The 26,544-nt window shown below is 44.5% G+C and overlaps 1 protein-coding gene across 5 annotated transcripts in view; it reads left to right on the top strand.

Annotated features, from left to right (window-relative positions):
* lypd6 (LY6/PLAUR domain containing 6) overlaps nucleotides 1-26,544 on the top strand; it is a 223,063-nt gene that overhangs the window by 156,737 nt on the left and 39,782 nt on the right. Inside the window, exon 2 of one of the 5 annotated variants that reach the window (XM_078227980.1) lies at nucleotides 17,874-17,973. The exons of the other annotated variants lie outside the window; for them this stretch is intronic. The gene's annotated coding sequence lies outside the window, so the exon portion shown is untranslated. The remainder of the gene's footprint in view (nucleotides 1-17,873; nucleotides 17,974-26,544) is intronic. 5 annotated transcript variants of the gene reach the window in all.

Genomic DNA, 26,544 nt, shown 5'->3' with positions numbered 1-26,544 from the left:
GCATCTTCCCTGCTGCCATCAGACTTTTGAATGGACCTACCATATATTAAGCTGACCTTTCCCCCCAACCCTATCTGCAACTGGAACACCATACTTTGTACCCACTCCTTTCCTTCTCCCCTATGTACTCTATGAACAGTATGTTTGTTTTTATAGAATAGAATCCCTACAGTGCAGAAGGAGGCCATTTGGCCCATCGATTCTGCACCGACCACAATACCACCCAGGCCCTATCCCCTTAACCCCACATATTTACCCTGCTAATCCCCCTGACACTAAGGAGCAACTAAGCATGACCAATCCACCTAACCCGCACATCTTTTGAAGTGTGGGAGGAAACCGGAGCACCCGGAGGAAACCCATGCAGACACTGGGAGAACGTGCAGACCCCACACAGACAGTGACCCAAGGCCGGAATTGAACCCGAGTCCCTGGCGTTGTGAGGCAGCAGTGCTAACCACTGTGTTACCATGCCGCCCATGTCTGTATAGCGCGCAAGAAACAACACTGTTCACTGTATCCCAATACATGTGACAATAATAAATCAATCAAATCACAGTAATGCCTGAACATCTTGATGACAAAGCAACAATTGCAACCCTTCCATATGATGGAGATTATTAAAGTGCCTCCCTCCCCACTCTGCTTATGCGATGTGTGCTCCATTTAAAAGGAGCATGATGAATTAACCTAATTATTCAAAAATGTTTCAACAAGTCCAGCCCTTGCCTTGCTCTTGTGCTCAGTTCACATTCACTTCAAGAAAGAAGAAATTGAATATAATAGTAAAGATATGATGATTCAGTTATACAGAGCATTGGTGACATCGCATCTTGAATACTGTGTGCAGTTTTACTTTCTTTATTTAATGTAAACACATTTAGGATGTAAATGCGCTGGAGGCAGTTCAGAGGAGGTTTACTAGATTGGTAGCTGGAGTGAGCGGGTGGCCTAATGAGGAAAGGTTGGACAGACTGGGCTTGGTTCAACTAAACTTTGGAATAGTGAGGGGTGACTTGATTGAAGCATATAATACCCTGAATAGTCTCGGCAATGTGGAATTGTAAAGGAGGTTTCCTCTTGTGGGTCAGTCCAGAACTACACAACACTCCTTTAAATTTCCGGGTCGCCCTTTTAGGACATCAGTGAGATTTACTTTTCCCTCAGAGGGTTGTGCGGTTTTGAAACTCCTTCCCTCAGGAGACAGTGGAAACGGGGGGGCACTGAATGCTTTTATGGCAGAGCTTTAAGTGGATTCTTGTTAGGTAAGGGAATCAAAGGGGTAGATGTGAATGTGTAACTCAACACAAATAGATCAGCCAGGATCTTGTTGAATGACAGAACAGGCTTGAAGGGCTAAATGACCTATTTCTGCTCCTATTTTATATGTTTGTTTGATGCAAAAGGAGGCCATTCAGTCCATCAAGTATGCTCCAAAAGAACATCTCACCTAGGCCCACCTGCCTCCACTTTATCCCCATAGCCCCGCGCATTTACCATGGCTTGTCCACCTAACCTACTCATATTGGACACTAAGAGACAATTTATCATGGCCAATCCACCTAACCTTTTTTTATTCATTCGTGGGACATGGGCGTCGCTAGCTGGCCAGCATTTATTGCCCATCACTAGTTGCCCTTGGAGGGCAGTTGAAAGTGAACCACATTGCTGTGGCTCTGGAGTCACATGTAGGTCAGACCAGGTAAGGACAGCAGATTTCCTTCCCCAAGGGACATTTTTGAACCAGATGGGCTTTTCTGACAATGGACAATGGTTTCATAGTCATCGGTCGATTCTTAATTCCAGATATTTTTTATTGAATTCAAATTCCCACCATCTGCTGTGGTGGAATTTGAACCCAGGTCCCCAGGACATTAGCTAAGTTCCTGGATTAATAGTCTAACAATAATACCACTCGGCTATCACGTCCCTGAACCTGCACACCTCTGTGGGACTGGGGAAGAAACTGGAGCATCCGGAGGAAACCCTTTACTTAAAATACTTTAAATACAAGGCATAAGTCATCCAAGTTGCGTTATTCTTTGCATTTAAAGTTACATGGGTTCAGATTACACTTCAAGACTTTAGCACATAACTGGCCTGAATTATTCAGAGACTGATGCATTGTTGGAAAGGAGGCAATGAGTAGTGCACCTGCCTCTGAGCCAGAAGCTCCAGTTCTGAGTACCCCACCCCAGGACCTGATGGCCAAGTAAGGTGTGTTCCTAATGCAGTCAAACAGGTTGAATATCAAATCCTTCCAACACAGAGGACAGAAGCAAATGATAAGAGCGAGAGAGCTTCCTAGTCAGCCCTATGATAGAAAGATCAATGGCATCTCTACTGTCACTTTCTCTAGTTCCAGACTACAATGTGCATGTTGCCACAGCAACTCAGAATAACCTGTAACACAAGCACCACAAGTTGGATATGGTCTTTTCAAGTTGAGATGTTAAAACGCTTCTCGGCCGTTTGGCTAAGATTGAGTGTCAGATCAAGCCCAAGATGGGATACAATGCCTTCCCTTGTCACTTTGGATCTTGTTTATTTCTCTTGTGGGGACTTTGAATTGGATTCAGTTTGAATTTGTTTTTTGGAGCAAGGAATGGATTGGTGTTTGTCCGGACCAGCCTGAGCAATGGTTTTGTAACTTTAAGAATGGAGTAAAAAGCATGTTAAGTGAAAGTCTCAGCTGCCTGACCAGGGGCGTATGTAAACCAGGACGTGGCAATATTTGAACAGGATCGGTAAATGCTAGCCAAGTTTACGTCTTAACTAAATTTACTTGTTATTTGTGGAACCTGTGATGCAAATTTGGCTGCTATGTTTGTGTACAAAACAGTAACAAGCACAGAGCACTACAAAAGTAGGCAACAGACTAGCGACTTGTTCCAGGAATAGCTAGCTATGGAAACAAATGTCTTTGTCTGTCTTAGGTTTGGAACTGAAACTACAAGAGTAAGTTATTGGTTGTGAAGTAACTTGGGACACCCTATGGCGCTTCAGAACCTTTCTTTCATTTACGAGGACAGGCTCTTTTGCAAGCTGGTACCTGTGAGGCCCACGTTGGCATTCTTCAATGAAGGCACTGCCTGCCCTCAGGGAATCGACACATGTCTCCCCCAATGATTAACACCTCTCCACCCCAATTTATGGCTTATCAGCCTGACCAACGCACCCCCCCCCAAACCTTCCTCCACCCACACTTATCAACTGACTTTCATACTCACCGGCTGTCGAACCCCTCCACCTCCACAGGCAGCTGAACAACTCATTCTGATATGGCCCAAGAAGAAGGGAAGCAGGAGGAGTGTTGATAGAAGAATTTGTAGATGGATATCGAAGAAGTAGACAATAGTTGGGGAGACAGAAGTGACTATACTGGCTGGGGACAGGAGGAAAAGACCGAGGAAAGGATGGGAAGCAGGAGACAGTAAAAGTACCATTCGCTACAAATCCAGGATAAGATGAGCCAGTAGCACAAAACCTACAACACTGATATAGAACCGCACAGGAACCTAAGGAGCAAGTGCTGGCCCAAGCTGATTGAGATTGGCCATGTTGAATTGGTTTGTAATCTCTCCTGGGTCACTAACCACAATCTTGTTGTAAAATGACATTCAAGCAGTGTCTAAATATTTCTTTCTGAATTTTAGTCAGAAAGTGTAATAACAGCGATATAACAGTTTGATCAAGATTAGATTACACTGAGTGGTTTCATCTTCCTCCCTTTTTGTTAGAAGATGGGAACCTCGGGGATTGATGAAACTGATCACAGATCTGGCTGTGGGATCGAGTGACGGTCAGCGGTGGGACCTCTGATCCAGAAACAAAGGGTTGTGAAGTGTCTCAATCACTGTACAACATTCCTCTGTTTCTAAAACTGTCCAGTTCATCGAATCATAGAATCCCTACAGTGCAGAAGGAGGCCATTCAGCCCATTGAGTCTGCACCGACCACAATCCCACTCAGGCCCTATTCCCGTAACGCCACGTATTTACCTTGCTGATCCCCCTGACACTAGGGTTAATTTTAGTGCAGCCAATCAACCTAACCCGCACATCTTTAGACTTCAGACGTGGTCTAACTAATGATGCTGAATCCTGGCAGTAACAAGGGATATGGATGGAATTTTCCTGTCCCATTGGCCACGGCAATCATAGCAGACGGGACACGAATCATGCAAAGGTCCGTTGAGCTCGGTCGGGATTTTCTAGTCTTGGAGCGAGCGCAGACGGAAAATCCTACCCTATGTTTCCGCACGATTAGTTAATGTAGGGGCTCCAAAAACTGACCTAGTTGGTATGTTGGAAACTTACATAATGAACATCACTGATCACAGTAGTGTCTTAAAAAGTAAAGAGGAGAGAAATTTCTCTCCATTGTTGTCCATTTCTATCCATTTCTCTTACTTTTATCTGCCTGATAACTTCTATTATATCTCAGAGGATCTTTCTTGGTTCCCACCTCTTCCTGTTTGCATGTTTCACTATTGACAATGTGTTTAACATTCAGCTTTGCTGCATTCTCTCCTCCCTTGAGCCAAAGGCTGTTGCAGCACTGACCAATCTATCAACATGCTTTACATATCGTATTAATATATATGAAAGAGGGATTGATTAATGTTGGCAAACAAGAAGCCATCAGCAATCTGGCTTCCATTAGCCTTTCTACATTGTGTTCCACTTTCCCATCATCCCCAAGCTCTGTTAGAAACATAGAATCCCTACAGTGCAGAAGGCGGCCATTTGGCCCATCGAGGCTGCTGGCCTTTGTACAGATTCACCTTGTCAATAAAGTACTCTTTGTGATCCTGGCAAAGTCCGCCGCATAGGGTTCGCACGTTCTCCCCGTGTGGGTTTACTCCTGGAACCCTGGTTTCCTCCCACAGTCCAAAGATGTGCAAGTTAGGTTGAATGGCCATGGTAAATTGACCCTTAGGCTGGAATTTTGCCATGGGAATCAGAGCGGGTGAGGGGCGGATAATGGGAAGGTCCATTGACCTTGGACAGGATTTCATGGTTTTGGAATGAGCGAAGCCATAAAATCCCACCCTTAGTGTCAGGGAAACTAGCAGGGTAAATACATGGGGTTTAAGGGATCGGGCCTGGGTGGATTGTTGTCGGTGCAGGCTTGATGGGCCGAATGGCCTCCTTCTGCGCTGGAGGGATTCTATGAATCCTCCTGTTTTGTATGTTTGCACAAAGACTTCTCTAAACTTTACTTGTCCAATTCTATGTTCCTTCATCTCCGCTCCACCATTGGTTACTACTCATTTAGCCACTGCTTACTACCATCTGACAAACTTTCCAGTGCCCTCCACCTTCCCCCAGGGCCAACAACCAATCCACCCACCCTCATCCTCACCAATAACAGAGCTATGACCTGAGAGGCAACTTTTTCACACACAGGGTGGTGCGTATATGGAATGAGCTGCCAGAGGAGGTGGTGGAGGCAGGTACAATTACAACATTTAAAAGACATTTGGACAGATACATGGATGGAAAAGATTTAGAGGGATATGGGCCAAACGTAGACAAATGGAACTAATTCAGTTTAGGAAACCTGAGCGAGGTGTACAAGATTATGAGATACATAATCTTGGGGCAGCACGGTGGCACAGTGGTTTGCACTGGTGCCTCACAGCGCCAGGGATCTGGGTTCAATTCAGGTCATTGTCTGTGTGGAGTTTGCGCATTCTCCCCGTGTCTGGGTAGGTTTCCTCCGGGTGCTCCGGTTTCCTCCCATAGTCCAAAGATGTGTGGGTTAGGTTGATTGGCCATGCCAAATTGCCCCTAGTATCAGAGGAATTAGCAGGGTAAATCAGGGTTACGGGATTAGAACCTGGGTATGATTGTGGTCGGTGCAAAGTCGATGGGCCGAATGGCCTCCTTCTGTACTGTAGGGATTCTATGATTCTACATGGACAGAGTGGATAAGGAGCAGCTGTTCCTCTTTTGTGCTATATGATTCTATGAAACTTGGTCAGCAAGGACGAGTTGGGCCGAAGGGCCTGTTTCTGTGCTGTATATCTCTGAGTCTATGATCCACTCCTTGGTGGCCCATTATAACCCTCTCCAGTTTTCAATGCTTCTCTCTTGCTTGGTGTTCACTGTTTTCTCCTTCTTAATGTTAAGCACCCAAAGAGACATTCTCCTGGATGAGGAATGTTGTAGAACTGCAAGTGGTTGTTCACGAGAGTGAGACACTTTATTCCCAAATCCTGAAGATTGTCAAAAAAAGGGACGCCTTGAAAATGGTAAGACCTTCCATAGATTTTAAACTCTGGAGAAACATAGGGGCACAGAGAACATAGAAAACATAATCTCATTGAATGGGGCAGAATAGGCAGGAGGAAGCCATTCAGCCCTTCGAGTCTATTCTGCCCCATTCAATGAGATTATGCCTGATCGGGATCCTTACTCCATCCCCCTTGGTCTTGGCTCCACATCCCTTCATACCTCCTTGTTCGACAAAAACCTAGCGATCTCTGATTTAAAATTGAGTTGCATATGCTGCTTTTTGCAGGAGGAATGAGGATCTGCAATTAGTCTCAATTCCAACTCTCTGAGGATGACAGGAGGAGAGACAAACGGGAAAATGTCCAAATGAGTAATGATGGTCAAGGTTATTTTAAGCTTGACTAGGTCTATTTTCACTATATTAGTGGCATGCAGGAAGATGTTTAAATCTACAGATATGTCATGTACGTGTATTGCATTTGTGTATGAAATTCAGGGGGAGTAGAGGGTCAGCTTTATCTCTGGCTCTGATACTTGGCACTGCATCCAAGAGTTTTTTTTCACTGAGCTTCAAGCTTTACCTCTGAGTTTTAAAAGCTGTCAAACCTCAGACTGGCATTTAATAATCTTTCATTGGGCACGGGCATTCCGCACTGATAAGGTGTTCGTTTGTAATTCATTCATTTGGCATCTAACTTCTTCAGATGATAGAAGCCAAAGTTATTTATCGGATGTTTAAATGGAAAACTGCACCGGACACGCTTATTGATCTTACAGGCTCTGTTTCTGTTTGTCAAAGTTAATGGAGACTCAAAGCTCTGAGATAAAATGTTCTGGAAGAGTTTATGAATGACCACTTGCTCTCACAAGGCATTTTTCATTTGTGCCTGCTTTCGTAGATCTTACATTGAGTGCTATCTTCAGTACAATCCTGTTTCCCTTCATAGCATATGTTACGGCATGGTATGCTAAACTTGATCATTAGTATCAGGGGGATTAGCAGGGTAAATAGATGGGTTTCAGGGTATAGGACCTGGGTGGGTTTGTTGTCGGTGTAGGCTCGATGGGCTGAATGGCCTCCTTCTGCACTGTAGGGATTCGATGATATTCTATGGTGACCTACGCAGTACGTTAGCTATTGTACCCAACTCCAGATGTGCTACAGAGACTGATTGAATTCTGTAGCTTGAACGGAAAAGCATCAATCATCAAGGAATAGAGGAATTCCTTCATCGCAGAAGGCACTGTGGGATGAAAAGGAAGAAGAACTACTTGCATTTAGCATAGAAATCTTAAAGCACAGAAAAGGCCATTCAGCCCATTGTGTCTTTGAAAGAGCTGTCCAAGAACACAAGAAATAGGTGCAGGAGTAGATGATATGGCCTATTGAGCCTACTCCACCGTTCAGTGTCATTGTGGCTGATTTGGACGTCAACTCCATTTCCCTTGATCCTTGAGAGACCAAAATTCCCTCCATCCCAGCGTCAAGTGTATTCAACTATGGAGCATCCACAACCCTCTGGGGTAGAGAATTCTGAACATTCACAACCCTTTGAGTGAAGTTATCCCTCCTCATCTCAGTCACACCCTCCAGCACTTTACTGGATCAGACCTAGAAGAACATAAGAACATAAGAAATAGGAGCAGGAGTAGGCCATCTAGCCCCTCTAGCCTGCTCCGCCATTCAATAAGATCATGGCTGATCTGATAGTGGGTTCAGTTCCACTTACCCGCCCGCTCCCCATAACCTTTAATTCCCTTAATGGTTAAAAATCTATCTATCTGTGACTTAAACACATTTAACAAAGTAGCCTCTACTGCTTCATTGGGCAGAGAATTCCAAAGATTCACTACCCTCTGGGAGAAGAAGTTCCTCCTCAACTCTGCTCTAAATTGACTCTCCCGTATTTTGAGGCTATGTCCCCGAGTTCTTGTTTCCATTGTAAGTGGAAATAACCTCGCTGCTTCTACCCTATCTAGCCCCTTCATTATCTTATATGTCTCTATAAGATCTCCCCTCAACCTTCTAAACTCCAATGAGTACAGGCCCAGTCTACTCAATCTCTCCTCATAAGCTAACCCCCTCATCTCTGGAATCAACCTGGTGAACCTTCTCTGTACCCCCTCCAAAGCTCATATATCCTTTCTTAAATAAGGGGACCAAAATTGTACACAGTACTCTAGGTGTGGCCTCACCAGTACCCTGTACAGTTGCAGCATGACCTCCCTGCTTTTATCCTCCATCCCTCTCGCGATAAAGGCCAGCATTCCATTTGCCTTCTTGATTACCTGCTGCACCTGCAAACTGAGTTTTTGTGATTCATGCACAAGGACCCCCAGGTCCCTCTGCACAGTATCTATGTGTGGTAGATCACCATAGATAGGGGCATAGATTAGCTAGATAGTCAATATCTTTTCCAAAAGGTAGGGGAGTCTAAAACTAGAGGGCATAGGTTTAAGGTGAGAGGGGAGAGATACAAAAGTGTCCAGAGGAGCAATATTTTTACACAGAGGGTGGTGAGTGTCTGGAACAAGCTGCCAGAGGTAGTAGGAGAGGCGGGTACAATTTTGTCTTTTAAAAAGCATTTAAACAGTTACATGGGTAAGATGGATATAGAGAGATATGGCCAAATGCGGGCAACTGGGACTAGCTTAGGGGTTTAAAAAAACAAGGGCGGCATGGACAAGTTGGGCCGAAGGGCTATTTCCATGCTGTAAACCTCTATGACTCTATGAGCTTTGACGATGTGTAAGGAAGTTCATCAGCTGAGGAGGAGGGAAGTGCAATCACAGCTTGGCCCTGTCTTTCTCATCTGACGTTCGGTGAACACATTTCTAGCAGGAGTCAATGGATAAAAGTCAGGAATGGGAACTCAGAGTAGTGAAGTCGAAGAAAGTGTTATCGGAATGGGAACCCTGTGACTGATGGAATTGAAGCAAGTGTTACTGGAACGGGAACCCTGAGAATGGCGAAAGGAAGTGTCTTCAGAACCATTCTACAGACCTCCCACTTGTATCTGGGATGAGATCGCTTAACTGTACTATTAGTCTTAGGAATGATCAATAAACCAGGGAAGAGCCAAAGTTTAAAGTTTATTTATTGATGTCACAAGTAGGTTTACATTAACACTACAATGAAGTTACTTTGAAAATCTCCTTGAGACCACGCTCTGGCGCCTGTTCGGGTACACTGAGGGAGAATTTAGCATGGTCAATGCACCTAACCAGGACATCTTTCGGACTGTAGGAGGAAATTGGAGCACCCAGAGGAAACCCATGCAGGCATGGGGAGAATGTGCAGACTCCACACAGACAGTGACCCAAGCCGGGAATCGAACTCGGGTCCCTGGCGCTGTGAGGCAGCAGTGCTAACCACTGTGGGGAGAGATTACTGAAACGATGCTGTGCTAGTCTTTGTAGTAAGGGTTAAAAATATATTTTTACAACAGTAGAGACAATTTCCAGAGAAATCTTGCGTGATAGATACATTCAATTATGAGCCCCCTCCCTGTGTCACTGTGTGAGGTTAAGCAGGGATGGCAAATTAATAATTGATGATAGTCAGAAGGATGGGTGATTTCTGTACTAATGAGTAATCTGAAAACACATCCTGTCTGACAACTAACAGCCCAAAATTAATTGGGACAAATTCATGCAGCTTTTACTATTGTTGCTGTTAATTCTGAAGACCATTGATGGAAAATGACAACTTCGGCCTGTAAATGTGTGAGGTACAGCCCCGTAACCTCTTCATTCTGACCTTTCCCATGTTCCAAACACAGGCCTCTGTATGCTATTATAAGCATGTATTTTTTTTCAAATCACCTGTCTGTCCCCATCCAAAAAAGATTTTGGGATGTCGGGGGTGGGGGGGGGAGGGGGGGGGGGGGGGGAGGTGGCGGGATGGTGGGGAGGGGGGGGGGGGAGGTGGCGGGATGGTGGTGAGGGGGGGGGGATGGTGGTGGAGAGGGCGGAGGGGGGGAGTGGGGGAGAGTAAATTAAGACTGGGGGCTAGCCCATCAGCTTCCCACCCCCAAGCTGTTCTCCATAAGCGGATAAGGTGTCAGGCAGCCCGCCCACCTTTAAGCCTATTCAGGTCCTTAACTAGCCAATTAAAGGCTCGGGAAGGCAAATCAAGGGAAGCTGGCCTAATGCTTTTACAACTCAGGCTATGTGGGATTGAAGGGGACGTACCTCCTTTGGGGAAATCCCCTGTGTCCTATGGGGGCAACCTGCTAAAGATCGTAACCCACCCATTGTGTTACCCCCCCATCCCCCTCCACATCCCACCTCAGGCTTCCTGATCTGTCCTTAACCAAAGACTTGTCTTTAAGTCCAGCATCTCCCTTGCAGTGCCAGCAGCAGCCACTCACACGTTTAGGTGCTGGTGGGACTTTTCAGTTGCGCAGAAACTCTTGAGGGCAAGACTTTTCCTGAGGAGCAGAGATCCCATTCTCACCTTATAAAGGGTGCCCCCCAGTGTATTATCGCTGTGGGTCAGTCTGTGTAAAGTCAGCAGCCTCAAGAAGCGATGGCCTAGTGATATTGTCGCTAGACTATTAATCCAGAAACTCAGCTAATAATCCGGTAATAACCCGGTTCAAATCCTGTCACGGTAGATGGTGGAATTTAAATTCAATAAAAAATATCTGGAATTAAAAACCTACCGATGACCATGAAACGATTGTCGGAAAAGCTCACCTGGTTCACTAATGTCCTTTAGGGAAGGAAATCTGCCGTCCTTGCCTGGCCTACATGTGACTCCAGATCCCCAGCAATGTGGTTGACTCTCAACTGACCTCCAAAGGCAACTTGGAATGGGCAATAAATGCTGGCCAGCTAGTGACGCCCATGTCCCATGAACAAATAAAAAAAGACCAACTTTTCTACAGGGGGTGTGTAAGCAATATGCGACCTCCCTCATAAAAACTATTAAATATCCCACTTTATTGCTTCCTTTAAGTTTCACTTTTTAATGTTGCCCGCTGCACCAGTAATTTAATGAGGGCAATTTTAACCCTTCACTCCTTGTCGGTAATGAAAACGTACAGGTTGCGTCACTGCCAGAAAGCCATCGATGGTGATTACCAATCAGGCTTCTGGATGGACACCTACCAAAGTCAACAGGGGTTTGAAAATGCCATTGGGCCCTGACTATAATTTTAATTTGGGCCTGAGCTCCAATGGGAACCAGAACTGGGAGACGTGTCTACTGGGTGGTCAAGTGACATCGTGCTTTCTCTGCTATTGCCCACAGTCAAAATTACTCCCAGTAACTCTCTCAGATTGAGTGCTGGGACTGAGGCCGATTAAGGTGCAGATCAGATTTCCCCTCTGCTTCATGTGAAACAAAATCACAAGCTTATTACACATGATGCACAGAGAAAGTCTTTGTCTGTGGTTTCCTAATATGATGGTTCCTCATAGAGTTAAATAATGGTAAGAGTTAATGACTGTAACCAGAGCAAGGCTCCAATTACATCAACCAAGAAGCCAGCTAAATAGGACCAGGTGCTGTAAAGCAATTTGCTTCAGAAATTCTTCACTGTCAAGATGAAATGAAGTGTTACAAAATGGCTATAAAAGTTACAAACTTATTTGTCTTTTGAACCGGCCAGTGATATTAATAGTTTGATCTTTGGGATAGACACTCAACCCCAAAAAGGTGTGAACTTCAAAAATGATCAAGGCTGATTTTTTTTCTTTTATTCATTCATTCAAGGGATGTGGGTTTCGCTGGCGACGCCAGCATTTATTGCCCATCCCTAATTGCCCTTCAGAAGGTGATGGTGAGCCGCCTTCTGGAACCACTGCAGCCCACGTGGTGTTGGTATACCCACATTGTTGTTGGGAATCCTGAGTTCCAGGATTTTGATCCAGCAACAGTGAGGGAATGGGGGTGATATAGTTCCAAGTAAGGATAGGGAGTGGCTTGGAGGAGAACTTGGGTGATGATGTTCTCATGCATCCTCTGTCCCTGTCCTTCCAGGTGATAGAGGTCACGGGTTTGGAAGGTGCTGTCAAAGGAGCCTTGGTGAGTTGCTGCAGTGCGTCTTGTAGATGACACACACTGGTGTCTGTGCTGCTGGTGGATGGAGTGAATGTTTGAGGTGGTGGGCGGGGTGCCAATCAAGCGGGCTGCTTTGCCTTGGCTGATGTCGAGTTTCTTAAGTTTTGTTGGCTGCACACTCATTCAGACAAGTGGAGAGTATTTCATCACAGCTGATTTGTGCCTTGTAGATAGATGGTGATCAGGCTTTTGGGAATTGGGAGATGAGTTATCCTCCAGTTAATTCTCAGCCTCTGACCTGCACTTGTAGCACAGTTTTTATATGACTGGTCCGGTTCAGTTTCTGGTCAATGGTACCCTCCACAGGATTTTGGTACGAGAGGAATCAGCCAGTGGCAATGTCACTGAATGTTAAGGGGACATGGTTGGATTCTCTCTTGTTGGGGATGGTCATTGACTGGCACTTATGTGACGCAACTGTTACTTGCCACTCATCAGCCCAAGCTTGAATATTGCCCAGGTCTTGCTGCACATGGATGCAGATTCCTTCAGTATCTGAGGAGTCGCGAACAGTGCTGAACATTGAACATGAATTGTTCTTGACCACTTGATGGAGGGAAGGTCATTGATGAAGCAACTGAAGATGGTTGAGCCGAGGACATTATCCAGACTACCCTAAGGAGCTCCTGCAGTGATGTCCTGGGACTGAGATGATTGACCTCTAATAATCACAACCATCTTCCTTTGTGCCAGTAATGACTCCAATCAGCAGAGAGTTCTCCCCCTGATTCCCATAAACTTCAGTTTTGCTCAGGCTCCTTGATGCCATCATCGATCAAATGCAGCCTTGATGTCAAGGACAGTCATCCTCACCTCACTTCTTATTTTAGCTCTTTTGTTCATGTTTGAACCAAGGCTGTAATGAGATCAGGAACTGAGACCCTGGCAAATCCAAAATGTGAGTCAGTGAGCAGGTTATTGCTAAGCAAGTGCCACTTGATAGAACAGTCGATGACCTCTTGCATGACTTTGCTAATGAGTGAAAGTAGACTGATGTGTGGTAATTGGCTGGTTGGATTTGTCCTGTTTTTTTGCATACAGGATGCAACTGGGAAATTTTCTCATTGCCAGGTAGATGCCAGTGTTGTAGCTGTACTGGGACAGCTTGGGCTAGAATCTCAGCTAGTTATCATAGAATCCCTGCAGTGCAGAAGAAGGTAAGAAGTCTCACAACACCAGGTTAAAATCCAACAGGTTTATTTGGTAACTCAAGCCACACGCTTTCAGAGCACTGCTCCTTCATCAGGTAAGTGGGAGTTCTGTTCCCAAACAGGGCATATAAAGACACAAAAACTCAATTTACAAAATAATGGTTGGAATGCGAGTCTTTACAGGTAATCAAGTCTTAAAGGTACAGACAATGTGAGTACAAAAGAAGGCCATTCGGCCCATCAAATCTGCACCAACTCTCCACAAAAGCATCTTACCTAAGCCCACCCCTGCCCTATCCTCATAACTCTGCGCATTTACCATGGCTAATTCACCTAACATGCACATCTTTAGATCCTAAGGGACAATTTAGTATAGCCAATCTTGCACATCTTTGGACTTTGGGAGGAAACCGGAGCACCCAGAGGAAACCCATGCAGACACGGGGAGAATATGCAAACTCCACAGTCACCCGAGGCCAGAATTGAACCTGGGTCTCTGGCACTGTGAGGCAGCAGTGTTAACCACTGTGCTGCCATAAGTAGTCATGATGTGGCGATGCCGGCGTTGGACTGGGGTAAACACAGTAAGAAGTTTGCCTGGTGTTGTTAAACTTCTTACTCTGCCATAAGTAAGCAATGAATTACTTATACACAAATTCATCTTCTGTGAAATGAATGGAATCAGGACAGAGAGATCGGGGAAAACTGTTCCTACTGGGGTGGCACGGTAGCACAGTGGTTAGCACTGTTGCCTCACAGCGTCGGGGACTCGGGTTCAATTCCTGGCTTGGGTCACTGTCTGTGTGGAGTCTGCACATTCTCTCTGTGTCTGCGTGGGTTTCCTCTGGGTGCTCCGGTTTCCTCCCACAGTCCAAAGATGTGCGGGTTAGGTGGATTGGCCATGATAAATTGCCCCTTAGTATCAGGGGGACTAGCAGGGTAAATGCATGGGGTCATGGGGGTAGGACCTGGGTGGAATTGTGGTCAGCGCAGACTTGATGGACCAAATGGCCTGCTTCTGCACTGTAGGAATTCTATGGTGGAAGGATCTGGAACATTGAGCACAGATTTAAGATTATTGGCAAAAGAAGCAATGCAGGCTTGAAGAAAAACTTCTTCACACAGCAAGTGGTTAGTATCTGGAAAGTGCTACCTGGAAGTGTGGCAGAGGCATTTGAGAAAGAATGGGATCGTTATCTGGAAAGGTATAATGTGCGGGGTTACAGAGAGAAGGCGGGGGAATGGCACGAGGCGAATTCCTTTTTCAGAGAGCTGACACAGGCCTGACGGGCTGAAGGTATCTCGTTCTGCGCTGTCACAATTCTCTGAAACATGCTTGATGCTTTAAGTTTAACATAAGCTTTGATGTGATACTCTGAGACCTTGTGAAGAGATAACGTAAGCCTAGTAGCTAAAAGCAATTACTTGATGGGGTTCACTGTTTGTTTCCTTGGCTTGCTTTCAAACGTCTATCTAGATCTCCAAAGATATACATTCTCAGAGAAATGACAGATTGGGCCTTACCCATCAGAGTGATTTAAAATATGAAAGACAAAAGAACTGGGAATAGGTAGGCTTGAAGCCACTCGAATGTATAACCACTCTCAGGTAAATTTACACTGTTAATAAATCAGCAGATATTTTGCAATGTTCATTCTGATAATTTCTCAACACTTTTTTAAACTTTATTTGTTCGTGTCACAAGTAGGCTTACATTAACAATGCAACTGCAGAGGAGATTCACCAGGATGCAGCCTGGGGTAGAACATTTAGATTATGAAGAGAGGTTGCGTAGGGTTGGGTTGTTTTCGTTGGAGCAAAGAAGACTAAGGGGCGACATGATCGAGGTGTCCAAGATTTATGAGAGAACAGAGTGGATAAGGAGCAGCTGTTCTCCTTAGTTGGAAGGTCAGTCACGAGGGGACATCGGTTCAAGGTGAGGGGCAGGAGGTTTAGGGGGGATATGAGGAAAAACCTTTTTACCCTGAGGATGGTTACAGTCTGGAATGCGCTGCCTGGGAGGGTGGTGGAGGCGGGATGCCTCACACCCTTTAAAAAGTATCTGGATGAGCACTTGGCACATCATAGCTTTCAGGACAAGTGCTGGCAGATGGCATTAGGTGGGAGTTCAGGTGTTTCTAATGCATCGGTGCGGACTTGAGCTGAAGGGCCTCTTCTGCGCTTTTATGATTCTATGATTCTAACAAAGTTACTGTGAAAATCCCCTGGTCGCCACACTCCAGCACCTGTTTGGGTACACTGAGGGAGAATTTAGCATGGCCAATGCACCTAACAAGCATGTCTTTTGGACTGTGGAGGAAACCGGAGCTTCCGGGGGAAACCCATGCAGACACGGGGAGAATGTGCAGACTCCGCACAGGCAGTGACCCAAGCCAAGAATTGAACCTGGTTTTCTAGTGCTGTAAGGTAGCTGTGCTAACCACTGTGCCACCGTGCCACCCCATTCATAGACTGAAATACTTTTTTTTGCAATAAGGAAAGAATAAATACATATGATGTCACTTATTTGTGACAAAGCATACTTTAAAAAGTACCCTTCTTCCAGTAATTCTTAATTTAACCTTGTGATGACATCTTGATCATTTTAGGAACAATATAAATTCCCATCCTACCATCACCAGACATTGCTGTGAAGAAAATAGGCAATAACTCAAGGGGCCACAGCTTCCTTGTCCATGCATATTGTTTAAGGAGCATATTTGTGAGGATGTGCTGATGAGGATGCGTTTACAAAAATCAAATAAAAATACAGAAAGATGGGGATCCTTGTTCAATTTGCTTAGGATGGTATTGAATAAGTCATGTACGTTCTTGTCATGTAGAGCACAGAACACCATAAAAACCTATTACATTGGAAATGCCGACTTTGAAATGGTAATGATAGCAAAGCAGCTACCTCAGGGAGCTCATAAGTCTTTCAGCTGGCCTAGGTAACTTTGCATATGATTATCTCATGGTAAATTATTGTTATTAGTGACCAGTCGGAGGAGGACCTGCCAGGATTTAAACTTATCTGATGGTGCTACTTGCCAACACAAATCCCTTGCCCTCAACTAGAGACTAGTGTTGTGTGTACATGACACCTTATCTTAGACAGACCAAAACGTCATTGAGGGGAATGATTGTTTATCAATAACAGTATTATCTGGATATAGCAAAGATTCTCTATTCTCCGAGAATCATAGAATCCCCACAGTGCAGAAGGAGGCCATTCGGGCCATCGAGTCTGCACCGACCACAATCCCACCCAGGCCCTACTCCCGCAACCCCATTCATTTACCCTGTTAATCGCTTGACTCTCGTGTCAATTTAGTGTGGCCAGTCAACCTAACCCGCACATTTTTGGACTGTGGGAGGAAACCAGAGCACCTGGAGGAAACCCACACAGATACGGGGAGAATGTGCAGACTCCACACAGACAGTGAACTGAGGCCGGAATCGAACCCGGGTCCTTGGTGTTGTGAGGCAGCAGTGCTAACCACTGTGCCACCATGCCATCCTGACATTGTTTTTTTTTCACTGCTTGGAAACAAAAGATCAGAATTGGGCTTTTGTTCTACTCTTATTTTGCTGAGGTAAATATTATGAAGTAATTACCCATTGATGTATCTCGGGTATTAAAATTCCTTTCGCTATCAGCATGTTTCACTGGCTCTCCTGCATTTCCTGAAACAAGCAGTAAATAGACAAGTGATTGGGGGCAGGGAATCGAGTGTTTATGCCTCAGGTTGTGCTATTTGAGAGCAACTTTAACTTTAGCCTTCCTACAAAGCTCCGGAGTGGGTAGTTAATTACCCATAGGAAAGCCACGCAAAGGTGGGAGGTGATGGCCTAGTGGTATTATTACTGGACTATTAATCCAGAAACTCAGCTAATGTTCTGTGGATCCGGGTCCAAATCCCACCACGGCAGATGGTGGAATTTGAATTCAATTTTAAAAATCTGGAATTAAGAATCTACCGATGACCATGAAACCATTGTTGATTGTTGGAAAATACCCATCTGGTTCACTAACATCCTTTAGAGAAGGAAATCTGCTGTCCTTATCTGGTCTGGCCTACATGTGACTCCAAATCCACAGCAATATGGTTGACTCTCAACTGCCCTCTGAACAAGGGCAACTAGGGATGGGCAATAAATGCTAGCCAGCCAACGACGCCCACTGGTCAGCTTTTCTTCCCTCTGGCTCCTTCCGGCAGCTAAGCCACCCCTCCCAGTGCTGGCAGTATCCATTAAGCATGTGGTTGGTGATGTGGCTTGGCCCCAGTTAAGATCTTAACTCAACCTGAATGAGTAAGCTTCCTGTCCAGTTGAAGAGAGTTGGGATCTTCCAGGGAAATGAGGAAGCGCAAATAGTTCAGCATTTGCCCTTCCTTTGTGCATTTGCAGGCAGAGCAGTGATGCTTCGTGGGACCCCAGAATGAAAGCCGCAGCCTTTCCTACCCCAGGGATTCCTTTTGCCAGACTACCCTGTGTTGTAAAGTGAAAGGTGGGTAAATGTATCCTAACCAATCCTGACCAGTTTGCAGTATCCCTTTTTAACTCGGGTGCATTACACGGCAAGATAAACAAAGGGGACAAGAGTCAGGTGAAGGTCCAACACAACTTTATTGAACACCTTATCAAGGAAAAACAATATTTATTGGACTCTACTGTTGTACTTTGATTAAACTCGATCAATCTCTTCACAGGACACTTCAGTGAATAGCCTTAATTCTCTAAGTAAACAGTCTTAAATCTACACTAGCTACCTACTTCTGACAAGTGCCTCTGAGGATTCACTACACCCTATCAACAAGTCCCTATCACTGTATTTGAACAGTTTGTCTGAAAAGACTGTAATACCCATTCAATAAGGCTGGGACACGCTGTTCCTCAGTCTCTGCGCATTGACTGAGGGTCTCCAGTTGTCGATTTGGACTTTACCTCTCGTCCAGGGCTGGTTCTGGAACAGAACAGCAGCACCTCATGAATTCATCTTCTCCCCTTCTCTCCTGAACATGTTGCCTATTGTAATAGTTTAACCCCAAACATTGGCCTTTCTTTCAGCGTATGTGAGGCAGGACTGTACCAACTTTCTCAATCGTGGGAGATCATCACAGCTGAGTATCATCCTGCCAAGGCATACAAGGCTATGGACCAAGTGCTGGAAAATGGGGTTAGAATAGTTGGGTGGTTTGTCTTTGACTGGCATAGGCTTGATGGGCCAAAGGGCCCCTTTTGTGTTGCAGACCTCTATGACTCTCCTGTGCACACTTTCCAACGGACTCTTCAATAGATTTCAAGAGCAGGCACCACAGCTGACTTTGGTTTTCTTATGCTCTTCCTAACTTAACCGAGGTGAAGTATACCACCTTATTATTTTAATGGGAGCAGGTTTTACATTAAGCGACTGCCTGAGAACTCCTCTGAGGTGACTACACCCTTTGAAAAAACTTCAGCTTTTTGTTGTTTTAGTTAACTGATGTACCTTTCACTTTAGCAGTCTTCATACATAAACATCCAAAAGATGCCTGAAATCCACCTTGGGAACCACTTAGTTTAATGAGACTATGCTGGATGCTTTCTCACGTTCTAACCCTATGTAGTTGACCCTTGTAGCAAAAGAATAACTTGTTACATTTCTGAATCTATTAGCGATTAACTTGGGTTCCCAATCAGTGAAGACTTGACAGGTTCCCAAGGACATTGATATGTACTTTGGTGGGGGGGAGAGGGGGGGGGGTGTTTGTTTAGGACATCCAGTGCTGCATCATGGATAACTCCGATTAGTGGAATTTTGTCTGCTTTCCGGAGTCGAGGAGAAAATTCCTGAAGTTTGCTCACAGCTTTATGTTTGTTCCTTTTTTTTTGCCTCTTCCCAGGAGCGAGCATCACTAGCAGTGGGTGGTGTGCAAGATTGCTCGACCTTAAGGGCTGTTCTCCATTTGGCTTTCCCCCTGTGTGTTGGTGGATAACTTTCCAGCTCTATAATCCCTGCTGGCAGGGCTTGCTTGCAGGCGCCGTGTATCGGACCGTATACAGTTGGCAGCTGTGCCTGCCTTCCCAGACATGTATCAAAATGGTCAGAAAAACCCTGTACACCGGTGAGCCCAAATGCCCGCTGCAAGCAATCAGCCTCATTGGCAAAGCTGAAAAAACAATTGCTGCATTAGAAAAGTGGGTTAACTGTTTGAGGGCCTTAACAATGGTTAAGCTGTAAACAGGAACTCTGACTCGATATTCCTGAAAATACCATCTTAATAAGTCAGAAATTCCTCATTGACAAGCGCTAAATACTCATTGTAAACCATTTGGACTTTTTAGCATTGCTGTCCGCAATGGCTGTCAGCAGCAATATTTTGAAATGTCCCAAGTGGTTTATTTTATTGATTTAATGTTTGACAGGAGAACAAAGTCTTGTCAGCCAAATGAGTTTGAACATGAAACCAACACAGCTTCTGTTCCAGTTGATGATATTTTTGTTGGCTGCAGACCACTTCTCAGTCACTCCCAGTTAGAGGGAATTCCAGATCCAAACACAACACTGCCATACAGGCTACTTATCCCAAGCTAATTTCTTACTCCGATTATGGGCCAGATTTTCCGACCTTGCCCGCAGCTGGGATTCTCTGTTCCCGCTGCAGTGAATGAAGATTTGGCTAAGCGTCAAATTCTCCGTCCTTGCAGGCAGCAGTGGTGGAGCATAAACAGCCAGAGAATTCCAGCCTACATTTATCGGAGACCACTGCACCAAAGTTACATTTGGTTTAGCAACGTGGCTGTGAGTTGGCGCTCCCATGCACCTTGACCCGAATTCTCTGGTCTCCTCCACCCCGCCACCACTGACATCGAGAATGGAGAATTTGACGCTCAACCAAAACTCCATTCATTGCAGCAGGACTGGAGAATCCCAGCCATGGGTGAGGTCGGAGATTTCCTGCCTTTATCTTCCGAACCTGAACTTTTGTTTGTTTTTCTGCACATTGTGGGGACAAAAATGCTCCTTTGTGGTCTCTCAGAACCAAGTCCTGGATGTTACGAGTTTGTAGTTTAGAAATATATTATGGGCAGAACTTTCCCGTCCCACCCGCTATGGGAATCATAGCGGGCAGGGGGCGAACTGTGCAACCTCGGGCAGGATTTTCCAGTCTTGGGGCCAGTGTGGCTGGAAAGTCCTGTCCTGTGTGTTTTTCAACTTTATTACAAGATGTACTGAAAAAGAATTTCTTGTAATCACCAGCAGATGCGCTTTAATAAAATAATGAATATTAATCTTTCTATGTGATTATCACCATGTACCAAACATATTAAATACATTTACCAAAGAGATCTGCATTGTCGGTTACATGTTACAACAATAATCAATCAAATACTAAACATTGTACACAACAAATAATAAAACACAATCAGTGATTCGAAGGCTTTAATCTCGGCTTTAGTTCCAATGATGATGATAAACATTTGTTCTATGGCTTTTACATTACGTGAAGAGCTCAATTAGAAGACTATCATTTAATTACACCTTAGTTCTCGATGTAATGCCCCCCCCCCCCCCCAGTACCCAATATTTTCCATATAATTACCCTCAGGTATCTATTATTCTTTATGCAGTCACTGCCAGCTATCTCCATGCAATCTGTACTCTCCATACAGTTGCACCAGACATCCACTATTCTGCATCTAAGCAGCCCCATTATTCTTCAATGCCAATTTTGTTTTCAATCCAATTAACGATGCTTAGAGGAGCATTTCCTCTGCTTTAGGTTAACAAACTTGGATGAAGACTGAGCAACGTTGCTCCAGCTGACATTGTCATTATTCATCCTTCATTACTGAAGAAAACAGCTGGAATGTCCACCTCATTTTTTTCTCGGAATGAAGTTCCACAGCATGAACAGTGGATCCAGGGTTCACCAAGTTGGGAATCTTGATTACGGAGGTGAAAAATCTGGTGTTGACATTCAGCGTCAGCAATGTGATGGGCCTGGGAGCAGGAAGTTTCTCAATGTGTTTTCTTATCTCAGGAATGTTGTTCCCACTTTGTCCATTTTGTACTGATTCAGAGCTGCTTTAATCAATATTTCTATTGCTTTTACTGACATTCATAAGACTGCTTCCCCGTTGTCAACACACCATTGAAGGTCATCTTTGGCATTCATTTATCAGACATTGCATCACATGAATCGACCCCTGTGCCTTATTGATCAGAGCATCTTTGCTTGGTACTTGCTTCCTTAAGAACCCGAGTCTTATCTTGCCAAAGCAAAATATTGCAGATGTTGGAAATCTGGAATAAAAACTATAGTCTTGGAATCCCTACAGTGTGAAAGGAGGCCTTTTAACCCATCGAGTTTATACCGACAACAATCCCACCCAGGTCCTATCCCCGTAACCTCATCTATTTACCCTGCTAATCCTCCGATCCTACTCATTTTTTGGACACTAAGGGGAAATTTTAGCATGGCCAATCCACATAACTTGCACATCTTTGGACTGTGGGAGAAAACTGGAGCACCCGGAGGAAACTCGTGCCAACATAGAACAAACACCACACAGACAGTCATCCGAGGCCAGAATTGAACCCAGGTTCCCAGCACTGTGAGGCAGCAGTGCTAACCATTGTGCCACCATGCCACAAGGGTGTGATACATACAGGGTTAATAGTAGACCGTGTACAGTACTGCCCGCTCAGTGATGTAAGAATGCACATGACCTAGATCAGTGTGGTGTTCGCCAGAGACATGTTAAGACCTAGAGATGGAGATAGTTTCATGCCTGTACCCTCTACTGTATAGTTGTATATCGTTACAAATAGTTAATAAAGACTTGCTGTTAACATACAGAAGACTACGCAGAAACCTTTAATTAACAGACATGTTCTGTAACCAACACATCCCAACAAAAATAGAAAATGTCGGGAAGATCCAAAAGGTTCGGCAGAGAAAGAAGGGTTAATGTTTCCGATTGATGTTCGCGTGTGAGGTCAATGACCTAAAGCGTTAAAATAAAAGCAAAATACTGCAGATGCTGGAAATCTGAAATAAAAACTGAAAACGCTAGAAAAACTAATTAGGACTGGCAGCATCTGAGGAGAGAGAAACAGAGTTCATTTTTCGAGTCCCGATGATTGAGAGCTGTAGAAAAATTGTTTGGAACTGAAATATTGGCCAGTATTTTACCACCTCGCTCGGGCGAGGCTTGTAAAATCCTGCCCGAGGCCAACGGAGAATTCCGTTCTGCGAGCCACGCCCGTCCCGGTAAAATTCCAGCAATTAACTCTGCTGCGCTTTCCGCAGATACTGTCTGATTCGCTGAGCATTTCCTGTTTTTAAAAAATTTGTTTTGCCACTTGATCTTGAGTCGTTATCTCGGGGAGTTTAGCCGAGAAGTAATTCAGCTTCTTAATGTGGCGTTAATGAGTTGTCCAAGTTTCACTGGCGTAAAGCAGGGTTGTTGGAACTGAAGTCCCCGTGCACTTTATGCTTGGTGCATAGTGATGCTTCTCTCGCACAGATGTTTAACAAAAGCTAAGCTGCTTTCAGTGCTCCTGCAGTCGAGGTGGACTTCTCAGCAGAAGAAATGCCCAAAGTTCAACCGAATGATTTCCCTCCAGCTTAAGGGTTGTAAGCTGTTCTTTAAAAAACTTCTTCTCAGAATAGAACAAAGAACAAAGAAAATTACAGCACAGGAACAGGCCATTCGGCCTTCCAAGTCTGCACTGAACATGCTGCCCGACTGAACTAAAACTCCCTTCCCTTCCGGGGACCATATCCCTCTATTCCCATCCTATTCATGTATTTGTCCAAGACGCTCCTTAAAAGTCACTATCATATTTGCTAAAAACAAAGAAAATTACAGCTCAGGAACAATAATTACTTTGAAGAACTTTATGTTTTGATTGAAGAATATCCAGTTTGTGTTTTGGTCGATAAACAGAGGTCCAGTGCAAAGCCCCACAGTAGAATGTGAGTGGTGAAGACTGTGCTTTTTGGATACTGACCTTGCTTTAAAAACTGGATCTTTCAAAAAATAATTTACGGGCTTTGGGCGTCACTGGCTGAGGCAGTGTTTATTCTCTGGTATTGTCCCAAACCATGGTTTAAAAGAATAAAACAAGAGTTTTTCCTTTATGCTGCCTATCTCTCCGTCTTGTTGAATGTTTGGACTCAGTTAGCTTTATGAAGGTCATTTTGACTTTCTTTTTGGCTCCTTCATATCGTAAAGAACAGCTTCAAACTTAAGTTTCAAGGCAGATTCCAGTAGCAACACAGAAGCAAGGAATGTGCAAGCACAATTGCAGCTTCTATTCGCTGATCTTCCCTCGTGTCTGTAAAGTTTTGTTTTGAAGAAAGAAGACAGCTTGAATGTTCATGACTTCAGAATGTCCCAAAGTGATTTACAGCCCATGAAGTATTTTTGAAGTACAGTCACTGGTTGGAATGTAGATAAGGCAGTGGCCAATCTGCACACAGCAATTGTCCCAAAAAGCAGCAATGAAACAAATGGCGTTGGTTGAAGAAGAAATGTTGACCGGCATGCCAGGTGACCTCCCCTATTCTTCTTCACATTTACAACCCTCCTAAGAGAGCAGGCCTCAATTTAGGGTCTCATCTGAAAAAAGACATATCCAACAGGGCTGCACTGCTTGGTGTGCTGCATTGAATATGGGCGCTGGAGTGGTTCAAATCCATGACTTTCTGATTCCGAGTACAGGCAGATTGTTTCTGACCAAAACAAATAGGCCACGATTTGGGGGGAGGAGAGCACTCCTTGGGTTGGTGCAAGCACTGGATCTGCTTTACTTGTATTGCACGGCTGTGCTGCGGTCATTCAAGAAGGGTGAGGGAGCTGGTGGAATGGAAGACAATTGGGAGAGGGTGAACAGTGGATGACGGGCACAGTTTAAATGTGAGGAAAAACTCTTGTTCCTCCTGGCTCCACATTAAACGTCTTTCTAAAAACAAAATGAGCATTTTGTTGACAGTCTCCAATGGTCCTTTTTTAAGGATGATTGATTAGGCCGCATGTAGTTCAGGTAAACCTGAACTCAGAAGGCCTGGAGTTGGTTTGCCCAGAACGCAGCCAATTTCTGGAATGGGTCCTAAAACCGGCATGAGATTCCATATTAGCATATTCAAGTTTCCTGTTTAAGACCACCACTAAGGACATCTCCTCTCCATTGCAAAAACTAGAAGGTTGCAGACATATTTGGCTGTTGGCTTGGCCGTGCAAAGTTGGCCCCTTAGTTTGCACAATCATCACCTTCTGCTAAATGGGGCATAATGAGATACAATTTCACTCCTGGGATATCTGTACGTAAAACACTGGCGTTATCACAAATTAATGCTCAAGTTGTATGTTCCAACACAGTTGGGAGTGCGTAAAATCCAATAAGATATACTTGGACTCAGTTGGAAATACTTTTGGCTCCTGGTCAGAAGGTTGTAGGTTCAAGTCCCACACGAGAACCTTGATCACATAATCTAGACTGACACTCCAGTGCAGTACTGAAGGAATACCTCATTTTCAGAGATACTGGCCAGAATGTTCTGGCCGTTCACTCCCCGCTGCCGCTGCAAGCGAGGACAGAAAATTTGGCACTCAACCAATTCTCCGTTCACCACAGCGGGACCAGAGAATCCCACCGGCATGAACTGCCGGAGAAAATTCTGCCAGCTATCTTTCAAATGAGATGTTAAACCCAGGGCCCCATCTGCCTTTCATGTGAATAATGAAGACCTTACTGCTTTTTTCAAAGGAAAGCGGGGAGTTTGCTTGGTGGCCCAGTCAGTGCTCCTCAATTGATTAATGCCATAATTTATTTAATTGCTGAGCCTCCAGCATTAACCGAACTAGCAGCAGTCACAGCGTTCCAAAATAATGCATTGTGCAAGATGACTTGATGTTATAAGAAAGAGCGATGTAAATACAGGTACTTCTTATTGCTTTCTTTTAATTGATTGCCATAAATCTAAGCAGCACCTTAGTTGCATAGCTGCCAAGTAAGTACATTGAAGGTGTGTGAGCAATTATAAAGGGGTGCAGTTCATTTTTTGTAACATTTTCATTTGACACAGCCATGCTAAGTGAATCATTGGGTTTTCACACCTGTTCCATTGTATAGATGTATTGGCAAGTCTTAAGAATCTTTTTGAAGGAAGTCTTAATTCTCCTTATTCAAATATTTAAATATTCATATGCACTGCTTATCAAATGTGGACAATACACTGGCTTGGCTGTACAAATGGAAGCCTGTGATCAGTGGATTTTAAGCACACAAGGCGTTTTGTTTGAATAATAAATACTGACTTTGGAGTCACTTGCAATGGGCTACAGTAGGATGCATAGCCAATTCCTGATAGGTGCTTTCGTGCTTTCCATTATCCCTTATAGTAAGTGGTTGACAGAACATAACGCACTAAAGCAAAGCGCACAGTCTCAAGTTTTTCCTCTGACCTGCTGGTAATGTAATCTAACTGCAGACAGGAATGGAACGAATTATCAGGGTCAGTGATGTGACTGCATTAAGCCTTGCCCCGCTCACAAAGGGTTTTATAATTTGGGTGAATCAAGCTTTTATTAGGTGCGCTGAGCTGGAAGGGAAAATATTTATAATAACGTTTCCCCCCATCAGGAAGCTGAAACCTTTTGTGTCCTCATCTGGTGATGGTAAAGAAAACATGTCCCCACGTTAATCATCTCAGACAAATGAGCAATTGTATCCTTTGCTCCGTGAATTTGTCAGTTAATTTTACGGGCAATGCAGCAAAGCAAAGGCCACAGCATTACAATAGCATAAGCCTGAAGCAGCGGTGGATGAGTAGCTGGGGGAAAGCATGCTGTGGTAGCCCCGCTGAGGCCAAGGTTCTGCTCGTAAAGGCTAAGTGGATTTGACACTTTGGTACCTCAGGAAAAATGTAACGAATCGAATTATTCGAAACCATAGCCCGAGGAAACTTTGGAAGAAACGACGCTTTTGAGTTGACCGATGGTTTTACTACAACTTTCTTTGTTGTTTCGCTGGCTGAATTGTGCAGCTGTTTTAAACTTCCTCTCATCCATCCCCCCCCACCCCCTC

This window comes from Mustelus asterias, chromosome 14, assembly GCF_964213995.1.
Source record: "Mustelus asterias chromosome 14, sMusAst1.hap1.1, whole genome shotgun sequence".
NCBI classification, from domain to species: domain Eukaryota; kingdom Metazoa; phylum Chordata; class Chondrichthyes; order Carcharhiniformes; family Triakidae; genus Mustelus; species Mustelus asterias.
This window is presented reverse-complemented; position numbering and strand designations above follow the sequence as displayed.